The sequence below is a fragment of the Peromyscus maniculatus genome, chromosome 10 (assembly GCF_049852395.1).
Source record: "Peromyscus maniculatus bairdii isolate BWxNUB_F1_BW_parent chromosome 10, HU_Pman_BW_mat_3.1, whole genome shotgun sequence".
In the NCBI taxonomy this organism is placed as follows: domain Eukaryota; kingdom Metazoa; phylum Chordata; class Mammalia; order Rodentia; family Cricetidae; genus Peromyscus; species Peromyscus maniculatus.
Window position 1 is genome coordinate 68,576,261 of NC_134861.1, and position 9,745 is coordinate 68,586,005.

Consider the following 9,745-nt stretch of genomic DNA (forward strand, 5'->3'; position numbering starts at 1 on the left):
ACTAGAAATGTGTGATGCAGGGAGACACCAGTGCACAGTGAACAGCTAAATGTCTTTACAGAGCAGTGTTCTGTGTGTTAGCTTTGTGTGAGTAGAACAAACTCTCCGAGACAGTAAAGAGGAAATCTTACTTCGGCTGCTTCAGGCCTGGTGAACCGTGCATGTTGAGGAAGCACACGGCAGGCCAAAGCCACTTTAATTACCAGCGAGAACCAGAAGCTGTTGTCCCACGGTCGCCTTCCAGGGCCTGCCTCAGTGCTCTGCTTTTCCCACAAGGCCTCACCCCTCAAAGGTCCTACTGCAGCCCACTGGTACCATACTAGCTTCAAATTAGCATAGCTATGTTTCCACATTTTCCTATAATTTTACTATTGACCTGAAGTTTATTTCTGGTTCAGGTCAATTGAAAATGTGGTCTTAGACCGGAAGCATACTTCTGCTGTTACCGTAGCCCCAGATTGGGTGGCATATGGTGATCTTAGTGGTGGTGTTAACCCAGCATTTGTGAAGCTGAGGCACGAGGGTCAAGTCGGAGGCCAGATTGGGACTATCGAAGTAGTGACTTCTGGACTAGCCTGTGCTACATAATAGGATTACATCTCAAAAAACAAACTGGAAAGGACTATCTCATTTTCCTATGAGTCGGGAACAAATGGAGGGTGCAGATGAGCCAGTTGGCTGGGGGTTTAGGGTTGCAATGGGGCTCTTGACAGCTGAACCTGTGGAGTCCCGGAGCCCCTGGATCTGCTAGGGCAGGTCTCCCCCGTCTGAGTGGAGGATGTTGCTATGTTTATGTGGGTTAGACAGACTGGGCTTCCTCACCGTGTGGCAGGCTCGGGCAGTGTTGCAGAGTTGGGCTTGTGTGTCAGCGTGAATAGAAAGCATCGCCAAAGCTGCCTGCCTGTTGGCAATATTCCAGCACCAGCTCTTTACTAACTGATGGTCAGTACAAGAGGGTGGCAATGTAGACTCTGGTCTTTTTTTTCTTTCTTAGCTCTTCCATCTCTGGCCTGACTTTGAAATTGCAGTTCTGCCTCAGTCTCTTGGACAGTGGGATTACTGGCACGAGCCACACACTGAGATTTTTCTCACATTTTTAAACAATCATGGAACCGGTAGTGTCTCAGTCTGCCTTTTGGCCCCATCCATACCTGTACAAATCAAGCCCCCACTCTTTCCTGGGACCTCCAGTTTGTGTCCCATTACAAGAGCTCAAGTGTGGGAGCTCATCTAGACTGGTCTGGGTGGACTGCTGTGGGGAAAGCTCGGAGACCTGTGAACTCAACATTACCTGCTTTGTTCACCCTCAGTGGTAATCTGTTAGGCATGAGGTCTCTAGTTAGCTGTTGCTGTGGAAGAACTGAAACCCAAACAGTCCTTGTCCATAGCCATCCTGAGGTCCAGCCAGTTTCATGTGGTTTCTTAGGAGTGGGACTTCGGCATACTCCCTGGGTTGTTGCAGTCTCTTGGCCCTGTCCCCGAATCTTCCTTTTCCAGAAATGTCTCGTGTTTGCTTCTATGGGGTTTTCTCAGCCTACTCCCACTCACAGGGAGGAGCCAAAGGCCTCGTGCGTCCTGTTGGAACCAACTTAATCCTTCCTAAAACCTGAACTTCTCATGGATCAGCGTATGAGTCATTTTATTACACAAGCCTCCTCTGTCTGTTGGACCCGATATAAGAATAAGATTCAGAGTGATACCTTGGGCTGGTTCTGTAAAGCCAAGAAACCTTCCATGGTTTCTAGAAACCATGGAGAGAGCCATTTGCATGTTTGAAATGTCTTTTTAAAGATTTATGTGAGTGTTTTCCTTCCACGTGTGTGTACCACATGCATGCCTGGTGCCTGTGGTGGTCGGAAGGCATCGGGTCTCATGGGACTGGAGTTAGGGGTGGCTTTGAGCCACCACTTGGACACCAGGAACCAGATCTGTCCTCTGGACGAGCAGAAGTGATCCTAGCTGCTGAGCCATCTCAGCCTCTGTCCTGTTGGAAATGTCTTAAGCACTGTCATCTTTCTGAGACCTTGAACACTTGATTTTTTTTTTTTTTTAAATCCTTCCAGTGCTGAGGGTTGAACCCAGAGCCTTGCACATTCTAGGCAAATGCTTTATACCCCTAGCCTTTTTGAATAAAAAAAAAATCACCACTTCGGTTTCAGCTTTACCTGGCCACCATTTCTGAGCACAAGGACATTGAGAACAGTAGAAAGAACTATTCAGAGCTTTTTTATTTCCATCAGATTCCATTTTGAGATGGAGTAATTTGTGTCTCCTGTGATCCGAGAGAGCAAAAAAAAAAAAAAAGCCAGGTGGCTCCTGGCTTAATGCTGCCTGGGAGTGTTAGCAAGATCGTTAACTTCATCAGACCCAAGTGCTATTGAACTTTGCTGCTGTAAGGGTCTCATTTCCAACTTCTAAGAACTCTTCTTTAATCCTTCATGGATCGCCCCCGAACACCCTCCCTGTTCCATGTCCCATTACACGTTCAGTCTCTGTCCCTCCAGCATCTACCTTCTGCTTGATCCTAAAATAAATAAATGTAGGACCCTCTTGTAGCTGCCAATCTTTTTTTGTTTTTGTTTTTCGAGACAAGGTTTCTCTGTGTAGCTTTGGTGCCCATCCTGGATCTCACTCTGTAGCCCAGGCTTGGCCTGGAACTCACAGAGATCCTCCTGGCTCTGCCTCCTGAGTGCTGGGATTAAAAGCATGCGCCACCACTGCCTGGCCTGCAGCTACCAGTTTTATAGTAGGGTTTGCTATGGAAGCAGAGCTGTTAGGATTGATGCAGAGTAAGAGTTTGGCAGTGGGAGCTAGATCTTGACAACTGGGAAGCTGATGTAACAGCCCGCAGCTACTGCCTCTGACTCTGGTGCTGACCACAGATGGACTCAAGGCAGGCCTCTTATTTTGACAGTAGGAAGCAAAATGCTAACGCTAAGGGGGACAGCAGTGTAGGGAGGGGAAGAGATGGTGAGAATCTAAGAGGCTGCTGTAAGGACGGGCTGCCCTGAACTCCGCTGACAGCTGTAACAGAGAGGTTACATTGTATCACACCGTTTGTATCTCAGTTCTCTACTTCCTCCTCGAAGGTAGGACTGCCTGTTAGCAGTGGAGCCCGATTTTCCATATATTGCTTTATATATTGTAGGTATGAGAAATTCTTGTTAGTGAATGAAATCTGAGCTTCATCATGAGGACTGTGGTGATGTTCTTGACTTACAAAACCTCATAAAGGGAGACGTGGGTTTTTTATGGGGAGGGGGGGTTGAGACAAGGCTTTTCTCACAGAGATCTCAGGAGAGTGCTGGGATTAAAGGTGTGCACCACCAGCACTTGGTGGGAGACTTGTTTTCAAAAAATATATATATATATATATATATATTTTTTTTTTTTGGTTTTTCGAGACAGGGTTTCTCTGTGTAGCTTTGCGCCTTTCCTGGAACTCGCTTTGGAGACCAGGCTGGCCTCGAACTCACAGAGATCCACCTGGCTCTGCCTCCCAAGTGCTGGGATTAAAGGCGTGAGCCACCACCGCCCGGCTCAAAAAATATTTTTTAATTTTATATGTATGAATGTTTTGCCTGCATATGTATCTGGAGACCAGAAAGAGTCAGATTCCCTGCTACTGGAGTATTTGGGTCGTGAGCCATTGTGTGGGATCTGGGAATTGAACCCAGGTCCTCTGGAAAAAACAACCAGTGCTCTTAACCCCTGAGCCATCCCTCCAGACCATTTTTAAAATATTTTTTATGCTGTTTTGTTTTTTTTTTTATGAAACCGGTCTCATGTACCTGGGATTGCCTGAAACTCACTGTTAGTGGAGGATGACCTTAAACTCCTGATCCTCCCCACCTCAGAAATGTTAGGGTTGTTGTCCATACTGCTGAGCTTGATGGTTCTTACTCACTTCAACTCCCAGGTCCTCTCTTGTGCCATCTGTCCCTAAACTCTTCCTTTCCCACTCTGTAGAGGTGAGAGAGTATCTCTTAATAAACCAAGTCACTATTGGAGGTTTTTATTTAGAATGTATTCAGAAAGGACTCCAGACAAAGCCCACACCAAAAGGTTATTTGTTCCCAAGGGCTGGAGAAGTACTTTAGTCCCTGTCCAACAAACCCATAAAAGGAGCACAGCATGTACCAGGAGCACTACATATTCAGATGCCAAAGGGGAAACATTGGGGCTGGAGAGATGGCTCTTCCAGAGGATTGGGGTTCAACTCCAAGCACCCATGTGGTGGCTCATTCATAACTCCAGATTCAGGGCATCTGGCACCCTTTTCCGTCCTTCAAGGACACCTGGCACACATGTGGTGCACATAAATACATGCAGGGAAAAAAAAAAGACTGGTAGCGCACCCACCTGTCCAATCAGAGACTTTGAAAAGACAAAATAGAAAACAGCACTGGAAGATGGAAACGGTCCAATGTATAGTTCAGAATAACCAATTGCACGCACACAAAACGGGAAGACCTTACAAGCAGGCCATGTGTAAAAGCCTAGCCCAAAGCATGACAGTGTCGTATCTTAGACCACACTAACAGCAGTGATAATAGAAACAGCTCACTTCTGTTGATTGGTTACACACCTTCACTGTTCTACACATTTTGTGATTATCAGCTCGATTAATTTTCATGAACAACTTGCCATAGCAACATAAGCCTAATATGATTTCCATTTCAAATGAGAAAACTGAGGCCCAGAATGGGTAAATAATAACCCAAAGTCAAGAAGGCATTAAGTGGGAACCCAGATTTGAAGCAGAGGGTCTTTGCTAATGGTTTCAATGCCTGAAACAAAGTCATCATCATCATCATCTGTTGGGGTCCACAACATCATCATCATCATCTGTTGGGGTCCACAGAGGTTTCTTAGTGCGATCTGAGCTTGCTTTACACAGTAGGGCTGCATTAGGGGATGGCTTGACCACGTGCAAGGTCACCAGGTATCTAGAATAATCTGCACTTGGCTGTGCTGCAGGGAGATCTTTTGCTCCACCCCTTGGCATTCCTTTAAAGACACTTTGGCAGAAAGAGGCCCCATGGACTAGGATCCAGGCCCTCCTGAGGCTATCCTGTATTTTCTATCTGTTTCCCTTCTAATTATTAATTTCCTGCTGCTCCTACTGAAGAGTACTCTGGGGGAAAATGAGGGTGGAATGGTCCCCCACAATCATCATCATCGCCATCGCCATCTTGCTTTCTGAACTACTCACTGCACTGTGGAGCCTTCATGTGTGAGTAGACCAGACAGAATGGTCTCTCCAGACCAGGGTATGGCGGGCCTGGAAACCCACTCCAGTGGTTGAAAAGACTGAGGCCCCTTAACCAGAATTCTCAGAAACATGCTTTTCAGGATGTAAGGGCTATCAAGTGAAAGAAGAGAATCCAGAACCAACTGAGACTGACATATTTACAAAGCACCTAGGTCTGCAAGACCTCTGCATAGGGATTCAGAGAAATCCCAAAGGCGAACATCTTGTCCTGAAGGAATTTCTGCCTGGGTGTGGTGAGGGGCAAAGCAGGGCTCTTCTGCAGAACAGAGCTGCTGGGCTAAGGGCTCGACCAAGGGACAGCAGGTGTTCTTCCCCTGGGAGTTCACATGGCAGTCCTGGGACAGCAGGTGTTCTTCCCCTGGGAGTTCACATGGCAGTCCTGGAGTGTCACCTGCCAACAGCATGCAGAGATGACTTTCTCCACATGGAGCCCAGTAGCATTCAGTGGCTCTCCAGCTGGAGAGCAGGTGGTGAGAGCGTAAGCACCAGGAAGTTGGAGTGTTTGTTGATTTCAGTGTTGCACTCCCACGCCTTGGGCGGGGTCATAGCACAGACTACACACACTCAGTGTGATGATCGACTCACAGTGCAGTCCACTATACTACCCAGCTGATTCTCCAGCAAGGTCTTGAAACAGTTCAAAAATGTTTGTGCAAAAACTTGTGAAACAGAAGATTTGGGCTGGGTTGTAGCTCAGGAGTGTGCTTGCCTAGAACACACATGGGTTCAATACCCTGCACCACATAAACCAGGTGTGGTGGCACACACCTGTAATCCCAGCACTCTGGAGACAGTGCAAGAGGATCAGAATTCAAGGTCACCCTCAATATATAGCAAACTCTGAGTCTAGCCTCAAAACTGCCTCAAAAAAAGGAAGAGAGGAAGGGGGAAAATTAGGAACAAATATTTATGTGGAGGGAGAGAAGCAAAGATGTCCGTGTTTAACATGCCTCCTGCCTATCTTCACGTAGTTGTGTGATCTAGCCGATCCTGGACTTTGCAGTTTCTGGATCAGTCTTTGAAATCAATGCCAACTCTAAATATACAAAATTACATTTTCTGATTGACACTTGGGGAAGTTTTTTGCTGAGTAACAGTTTGCACCACGTGAGTATTAAGGGAGTGATATGACATGTTTGCATTATATTTCATTACATGATATTTCACCACTCTGTAACATTAACAGAAAATGGATAACATCTATTGTAACAGCATGGGAAGAATATCTTTGTTTAAATGAGAATGTAAAAAGTGTGTTAAAGGCATTATAAACACTATGCCATGTCATAAATATATAATGTGTAAATATAGTGAATGTGTACATTACATATATAATAAATTCTGTTGGAAGTTATGGTTATTTGGACAAAGTGAGCAAGCATAAGGTAAGTATCCTGATAATTTTTTTATTAGGAAATAACATTTTATACAGAATACACTTCAACTCCAGCTTTGAAACTCAAGGATCATACAAATTAGGGCAAATTTGAGAGATGACCGCCTGCCTTAGTTAATGAGGGGGGGGGAGGTGTTTGACCAGAGCCTCAATTTTTTTTTTTGTTTGAGACAAAGTCTTTCTATTATGTAGCTCTAGCTGTCCTGCTACTCACTCTGTAGACCATGGTGGCCTCAAACTCACCTGACTGTCTCCTGAGCACTGGGATTAAAAGTTCATAGAACTATGCCCTGCTTGAAAATTTTAAATATCCTTTCTAGACATTTTATTTATGAGCCAAGAAATAAACACACTTTCCCCCAAATAGAAGTCTTTATTCTTAGTACTTTAAAAAGCTTCGTACTTGCTCACTTTCTGATTCTGTGCTTGTGCCTTCAAAATTTTCACAATGATTTTCTCTTCAGTAAGGAAAACACGCTAGATCCTGTTACCAATGTGTTCAGTGCACACACACACACACACACACACACACACACACACACACACACACACACACACACACACACGGGGCGGGGGTGGGGGGGAGACCCTCGTTGTAGTCTCTGTTGATTGCCTCTTTGTTTTAGATAATCTCATAAGGACATTAGGTCTCCCAGCAGGAACCCCTCAAAGTCTGCCTGGGTACACAGCACGTGCTGATTGGTGCTTTCCCAGCCTTTCTGGTATAAGGTAAGCAATCCTGTTGCCAGGGTTTTGAGACAGCCTAGTTTTGTTAGAGGCTGTTGTAGGGAACCCTGCAATGGTATGCAAATGCTGGACCATCCTGGATGCCTCTAAGCTTGGTCCTGGAAGGTTATAAATGCACTCTAAAGATATCCCTGGAGTGCTCCAAGGATAGGACGCCTTAAATTACTTTCATGTTTGGTTGCTGAACAAGGATCTTCCCTCAATGTCAAGCTCTGCTAAGAACATTTCATTATATTGTCAAGACAAAGTCCAAATGTGTGAGACAGGCTTGTCAGTTTAGATAGCAAATTTGTCTCTTCTTAGGTACATCCAGGGGTAAAGTAAGTAAATTAACATCACATTTTAATTTCCATTAATTGTAGCAGGCTTTTTTGGACTGCCTGTCCCCAAATCATGACACACAGACTTATTACGAAAGCCCAGCCTTAGCTTAGGCTTGTTTTAACTAGCTCTTATAACTTAAATTAACTCGTTTCTATTAATCTACATGCTGTCACATGGCTTGTGGCTTTTACCTCTCGTCCTGCATGTCCTGCTTCCTCTGCATCTGGCTGGGGACTCCGCTTTTTTTTCCGAGACCTCTCTGTCCCCAGAAATTCCACCTATACCTTCTGTCTAGCTATTGACCATTCAGCTCTTTATTAAACCAATCACAGTGACACATCTTCACACAGTGTGAAGGAATATTCCACAGCAATTAGTTATCTTTAATACACATGTGGTCTCCAAGCTAAGATGATTCAACCTATTTTCTATGATAAGGGTAAGAAAGCGTCTTGCTTCTCAATCCATTACAGAGTCCATCAGATCCTATGAGATGGATTTATAGATTCCAGACTATTATAAAACAGGCCTTATGTTAGACTCCTATCCAACTGTAGGCATTGTTCTTAGGGTGGGCCTGGGTGTGCTGTTATGTAGGCTAGGTCTACTAAATGTAGTTGTGACTTAAGATATTTCATCATACAATGGCTTTACCAGGACACCGTGAACTGAGTGGCATCCTAGTGGGTTATCTCATGCTCTCGTTCTCCCGTATGGATGTCTCCAGATGAGCTGGCTAGGGACACTTTTTACCATTTTGTCCCACTGATTTTTGCTTTCCTGCAAGTTTATCTGCAGTTTTAACCTGATGTCCCTTGCTAAGTTTTGTTGTTGTTTTGTTTTGTTATCCCTCCACATCGTGAAAGTTCTTTCACAACTTTACAGCCCACTTGATGGTGAATGCTGGTGATTGCTAAAAGTACAGACACTACTCCTGACACCCCACGGCAGACTTCTGCCCTGGATGCCCGCATCCTGGTGGGTACTGAAGATCCACAGCAGAATGATCAAGACCTACTGGGCAACCTTCCAGTTTCCTTTCTGTAGACTAGTTCTCACACCAAGGCAGATCACCATAGGAAACCACTTCAAGAAATCAACGATCCACTTAACAAAAAGCAGACAGGCCAAGCCATAGACCCTGTTTGACTGAGATGTCAACAATTAACAAAAGAAAAAGTTTCTATTTATGGTGGTGACACTCATGTTTTTCCCCGGTGGCCAGAGCCTGATTTGTAACATTGATTGGCTGTGCTCAGCAATGTGACAGTGTTCTGGTTCCTGAGAGATACCTTTCTGCCATGGCAGAAGTGATTGTGCCACATTCTACACTGTGGCCAAGAGCTGGGTTAGCTGAACCACCAACTTTTTCTTGTCAGAGCCAAAGTTAAACTGCATTCATAAAGTCAGGGGCTGGGGTGTAGTTTATTGATAGTGTCTGCAGTGTGTGTGGGGTGTGTGTAGGGGGGGATTGGAGGAGTGGGAAGGAAGGGGGTATCTCTGCAACCACTCCAGCCAGTGGAGTAACAATCCGAGGGAGAGAAGAAGGTTGTTCGGTTCAACACAACTAAGTAGTTGGTGTTGGTTCAAACTTTGGGAGTATGGCCCCGAGCAGTTTATTATAGGCATGTTCAAGCACAGCATAACTTGGTGGAAAGTTTCCTGGTGATCATTAATTCAATTCTGTGTGCACAATAAAGCACACATAAATCTCCTTGAGGAACAAAGCAAGCTAAAGAAAGATCAGAGGCGACTGCATCGAAATTTTTTGTAAAGTACGTGTGACACCTTCCATAAAGATGGGTTTATAGATTGACGGCAAAACCTCATGATAAGGGCTGAAGGGAGGATCTGGTGTGGTCTTGGCCACACAGTGCAAAGGTCACCAGGCTATTAAACACACCCATTCCCAGCCTTCTGGGTGGATGACATGTTCTGAATCCCTCCCTTTGAAGGAACAACCCATGTGTTTAACTTTCCAGGTTCCCTCATGCTTATCTGTG